Source organism: Brachyhypopomus gauderio, chromosome 1, assembly GCF_052324685.1.
Source record: "Brachyhypopomus gauderio isolate BG-103 chromosome 1, BGAUD_0.2, whole genome shotgun sequence".
NCBI lineage: Eukaryota > Metazoa > Chordata > Actinopteri > Gymnotiformes > Hypopomidae > Brachyhypopomus > Brachyhypopomus gauderio.
Window position 1 is genome coordinate 34,233,252 of NC_135211.1, and position 5,759 is coordinate 34,239,010.

Consider the following 5,759-nt stretch of genomic DNA (forward strand, 5'->3'; position numbering starts at 1 on the left):
CCCCAGCACCGGTTTCTTTTCCACTGCTCGCTCTTCAGAAGAAGGGGGTCGGCCCCGCCCCCAATACACTAGAAACGCTCCTATGGTTGGATCTACTGCTTGCAGGGCTACGAGATCTACTTTTCGACGTATGGGAAGGGCATCTATAGTAGCCAGAGAACCAACACGCGGAGACAAACTTGGACCAATGGATGGAACAGAGAACCCGGGAGCAAGGTCTTCTATGTAAGAAGGTGCAGGTAAGTCAGGTTGTCGGGACAAAGCATCCGCCGCTCTATTGGTGCTTCCAGGTCGATATTTGATATCAAAATTAAAGAGGGCCAACTGTGAGGCCCAGCGCTGCTCCACTGCGCCCAACTTCGCGGTCTGAAGATAGCTCAGAGGGTTATTATCGGTTAGCACCGTAAACTTGGCCCCCAATAGGTATTCCCTGAATTTTTCGGTAATGGCCCATTTCAACCCCAAAAGCTCCAATTTCATGGAACTGTAATTGGACATATTTCTCTCTGTCGGATGCAACCCCCTGCTTGCGTATGCTACTGGACGTGGTTTTCCCTCTTGTTCCTGGGACAACACGGCCCCCAGACCCGTATGGCTTGCATCTACTTCTAAGATAAAAGGCTTGGCAAAATCTGCATATGCCAAAACGGGGGCAGTTACCAACTTGTCTTTGAGTAGGCAAAATGCCTCCTCACATTCGTCACTCCAATGCCCATCTAGTGGGCTCAGCCTAGGTCTCGATTTGGTTCCTTGAAGGGCGGCTACTAATTTATGAAGCGGCGCAGCATATCTCGCAAACTGAGGGACAAATCGCCTGTAGTAGGAAGCGAACCCAAGAAAAGATCTAAGTTCCTTCACCGTTGTTGGACGCTGCCACTTCGACACCGCGGTAATCTTATCAGGGTCAGTCGCTACCCCCGAGGCCGAAATCACATGTCCGAGGTAATGGACTTCATCCTGAAAAAAATGACATTTCTCAAGTTTGAGTTTCAAATTGTGCTGTTGCAATCTTCCCAAAACCATCTCCAACCGCTGTAAGTGAGACTCAAAAGAGGAGGAAAAAACCACAATGTCATCCAAGTACAGTAGTAAAGACTGGAAGCGCTCATCTCCGAACATGCGCTCCATGAGTCGCTGAAAAGTACTGGGCGCATTACAAAGGCCGAAGGGCATTCGATTGAACTCAAATAGGCCGAAAGGAGTGCAGAATGCTGTTTTTTGCTTGTCCTTTTCTGCCATAAGGACTTGATTGTATCCGCTCGTCAGGTCCAAGGTGGAGAACAATTGAGCACCAGCCAAAGCGTCCAAAGATTCCTCAATCCTTGGTAATGGGTAAGCATCCTTTCTCGTCTTTGTATTCAATTGTCTGTAATCCACGCATAACCGTAGAGTGCCATCCTTTTTCTGGACCACCACAATTGGAGAGGAATAGGGACTACAGCTCACCCGCACCACTTCCCTCTCTAAAAGCTCTTGAATGTGTGCCTTAACCTGCTCATACTGGGAAGGTGGAAGCCTGCGATAGCGTTGACGAACTGGTGTATCATCAATCAATGGAATTTCATGTTGTACTAAGCTGGTACACCCCAGATCACCTTCAGTTTGGCTAAAGACCCCACTATACCGTTGGAGCAACTCCTTCCCCCTTTGTCCCTGAGCTACTGACAAGGTAGGCCAAGAAAGATTAGACAGGTCTAGTGGCGGACTCCCAACATGTAGTGCCTGTATAACAGCAACACTCCCCTGATCTTCAACCCTCTCCTCCAAAGTCACCACCGGGTTTTTGGTTTGTAGCGTTACCAAAAATAGACTTCCCAACACAGTACGGGGTGGTAGCCACACATCCCTGGTCTCCACATTAACCACCGGCACCCAAGTCTGGCCTCTACCAAAGGAAAGATAAGCTCTAGAAAGTAAAATGCCAGGTGGAAGCTTACTATTCCCAGGCTCCAGCAATACCGACTGTAGTGATGACCCCACATGCTGATTGCCGACCGCTTCCACTAATTGAACTGAGCCTGCTGGAATGCGGATGGCCGTCCGTCCCGCCACCTTCACTGAGCCCAGGCAACCACTCGGAGGCAGGCAGTCTAACTGATGGCATTCTTTGAAAGCCTGCTGCCACACATACCCCACTGACTGCAAAGAAGGTGCCTGGAAAAGGGTCGAGCCATGTTGTTCAAACAATTCACGGTAACACGGGCCGATCACATTCATGCCCAATAATCCCGGGACCCTAGACTTTTGAATTGTACTATGGGGGTCAACAGGATCTCTAATGACCAACACGCCCATTGCCACCAAGGTCCTATCCAATACTTGCATATCCAATTCCAAATAGCCGATGTAGGGGACTTCTAAACCATTAGCTGCCCTAAGTTGAAGCCAGCGACATTGCTGTAAGGGTCTAAAAGCAGACTGAAAATGTTGATTAAAAAATGTTTCAGTAACCGTGGTAACCATAGAGCCTGTATCTAGTAAGCAGGGAACAGAAACCCCTCCCATGCATACATCCATGACAGGGCAAACTCCCATCAATCTAGATAATGGGCTAGAGGGCAAAGTCGAGCCATCAATAGGTCTAGCTGGCGGTTGGCCCTCCCCACCAGCCAGTATTAGTTTTCCTGCGGCTCGGGAGAGATACCTGCCCCCCTCACCCCCCCACTATCTGGAAACCTACCCCCCCTAGGCACTGGATTAGATCCTCTCCCTTCCCGACAAAATCTTGCAATATGGCCTGATTGCTTACAACGAACACAAATTGGCCTACCAAAAGAATCATATGGGTAGGATGGAGTAGTCTGACCCAAGGGAGCCCCCATTGTAGAAGGTGGCTTGACGCCCAAAGACAGATGTGTCAACAACATATCCAGTTGAGCTTGCTGCTTTTTCAAACACTCCTTCAACTCCGCTAACTCATTACTTGGTTGAGCCGTTACTGCTTGGCTGGCGGCCCTATACTCACCTACTACCTCCAGTTGAGTATCACAGGAGTATGCGCGGGTCCTTGGCACTACCCCATGCTCACCTTCTTCTACCCAACGAATAGCATCACTGCGTATTGTTAAAAAAGGAACATTAGGGTTAAGCCTCACTGTACGTTTTAACTCCCGCCGTAACATGCTATCCCGGACGTACTCAATGAATTGATCCCGCACCAAATGATCGGCATTTGCAATGGGCCTAGGGCTTTGGCGTTTAATAATCTCCATTAAGGATAAAAGAGAATGTGAATATTCTCGCAAAGACTCCCCTTCTAACTGTCGACGTTGAAAAAATTGCTTTTGTAGCCCAATATAAGATTTCGAACAGCCATAAATATCAGCCAAAATAGTGAGAATTTTCTCTGGGTCATTTCTCTCACTAGAGGGGCGAAATTTAATCTCCGTTTTAGCTTCCCCATCTAAATGATCGTATATAAATAAGGCTTGTTCACGTTGCGACATGTGACGACCTTCCAACGACCTGCGCACCTCCTCAACCCAATCATCTACTGAGGGCACATCTGAAGATTTACCAGAAAACCTAGGACATTTTCTCTCTCTTGGAACGTAGATATACCGCTCAAACCGGTTTTGGGCCTCCCCCCCATTACTGGCTTGGGTCTCCTCCCCATTACTGGTGCTAGCACCCACATTAACCCCTTCAGTAACTTTTAATCTATCATTTTCGGCTTGCAACTGCTGCACACGTTCATTCAAAACCCTTAATTGTTCTTCCATATCAGAATTATGGAGAGACATGTCACCCCAATAAAAAAACCACCAAGAGTCAATGTACTTAAAACCAAAAAAAAACGAGAGCAAAAAAATGGTTTCCAGCGTCCCGAAGAGCCGTCAGGTCTGTAGTCTTCCTTGATCGCGGCCTCCTGACTGGCAGCTTCCCAGACCACCCCGTCCGTGGTCCCGCTGGATCTGCTAACAAATAACCACTGCTTTTCTTCCACCCTTTTTTTTTCTCTCTGCAAAAAACCACCCTATACGCACCGCTAGCTTATCAAATATTAAGTGTCCCAAACAAATCGGTTAATATACGCTCGAAAAAGCTACATCAGCCCTCTTATCCTGCCGACTGCGCCAAATTGTGACCCCACAGTACCGTATTCCACCGCTATTCAATAGCCAACTCAAAGAATTAACTAAACAAGGCACCCAGAAACATTAAGAGGCTGGTACATTAACAGTTTTATTATGGACAAGAAATTTGACAGATACACACATCAAAGCGATATCGGACCCACGTCTAAAATCACCTCCCCCTAGCACAACCTGGGCCCTGATAGATTATAGAGGCCGCCTAGTAGAATAACCACGCAGAAACGGACCAACAATGCCCGCCTGGGTTCCACCTCCCCGTAAGAAATTACCCACTATCGTTCCATTAATTCAGTAAGCAAACAATAAAATGAGAAAAACTTACATAAATATACTTCCAGTCACCCACACTAATCAAATCAAAATAAACCAAACGTGACACTGCAACCGTCCATCCGGCGGGGGGACAGAAACCCAGCGTAAAGGGGCTAAATATCCTCTACCTTTCAGCGTGCTATTCCCAATCGTCGTTCCCAAATAAACAGGGCACCAGAATAACCAGGGGAGGGTATTAAAAACCACCCTGCAAAGCCTCCAAATAACACTAAGACGTCCCGTTATTAACTAGTTAAAGTATAATGCAGAGATACCCAAAAAAAAGGGGAAGAAAAAAAACAGTGGCTATTGTTGCTGGCTGTACAGACCTAAAAAAACACAAGGAATGGTTATCCACATATTAGTATGAAAGCTGACCCACTGAGGCCAAAATGCCTCTAACTATGCATACCGGTTAACTGTAGCAGGTGGAATGCACCGCACAACTTCGCTTTGTAGTACTTCCAGATATTCCCCGGGACTCTATAAAGCATACAAACAATTAACTACCTGTGCGTGTAGCCACATACCATACCATAGCATATACGAGGCCTGTACTTGCCACACAAAATCTGCCACCCAACACTGCTGGTTCAGAAAGCCCCCAATCTCCTTTTAAAACAAATAAACAAACAAACCGTTAATACACTGGACTGGGACCGCCGGTTACTATTAAAAAAACACCAATGCCTGACGATACTACGACAGTAGTACACCATACCATAACTGCCAGCATTTACAGAGTGTCTAAACAAAACTAGCCATACCTGTATAAATGTGGGCTTCTCACACACCCGCGGCGCCAGCAAGCTCAGTCCCGTTCCTAGGGTCTTCCCCAAAGGTTTAAAATGCCAAATAACTTCACCCGATCTTCCCGACGCTCAGATTTGCCTCCACGAGATCAAACGATACTTCGTCCCCCCTACGCGAGACTATATAGCGGGTGAAAGCGAAATCAATAACAATGCAAGCGTCAAAATAAAAGCACCCTCCTGCCGGTACAGAGCCCCCGTCGCACAAGGAGGCTATAAGAGTCGCTACAGGTAAGCGGCCATTTTTAACCCAACGGTCTCACCTTTTGCCCCAGACTTCTACCCGTCACAAGAGCATGCAAAGGTATAGTAACTTAATATTTTTTGCAGTGTTTATGCTTGTGTTTGACTGATATTTCGTACGTGTAATTAACCTTGCGTCATTTATTTACTTTTACTCATACAGCGTACGATCACAAGCAGACTGCAGAGTTTTCTGTGTTTAGTCGACATGGAGATGCTGACACTCATCACCGACTGCACAGTCCATGAAGCCCGCAGAACAGACCGCACCTGGAGTTTTTCCGTCAGTGAATTG

General features: G+C 47.1%; 1 long non-coding RNA gene across 1 annotated transcript; it reads right to left on the bottom strand.

The window, feature by feature from the left end:
• Nucleotides 1-4,167: 4,167 nt before the first annotated feature.
• LOC143518566 (uncharacterized) lies at nt 4,168-5,501 on the bottom strand. Its single transcript, XR_013132230.1, has 2 exons — nt 4,822-5,501; nt 4,168-4,738 (listed from the first exon to the last, which is right to left on the bottom strand). It is a non-coding gene; the product is annotated as an uncharacterized LOC143518566 (long non-coding RNA).
• Between the last annotated feature and the right edge of the window lie 258 nt (nt 5,502-5,759).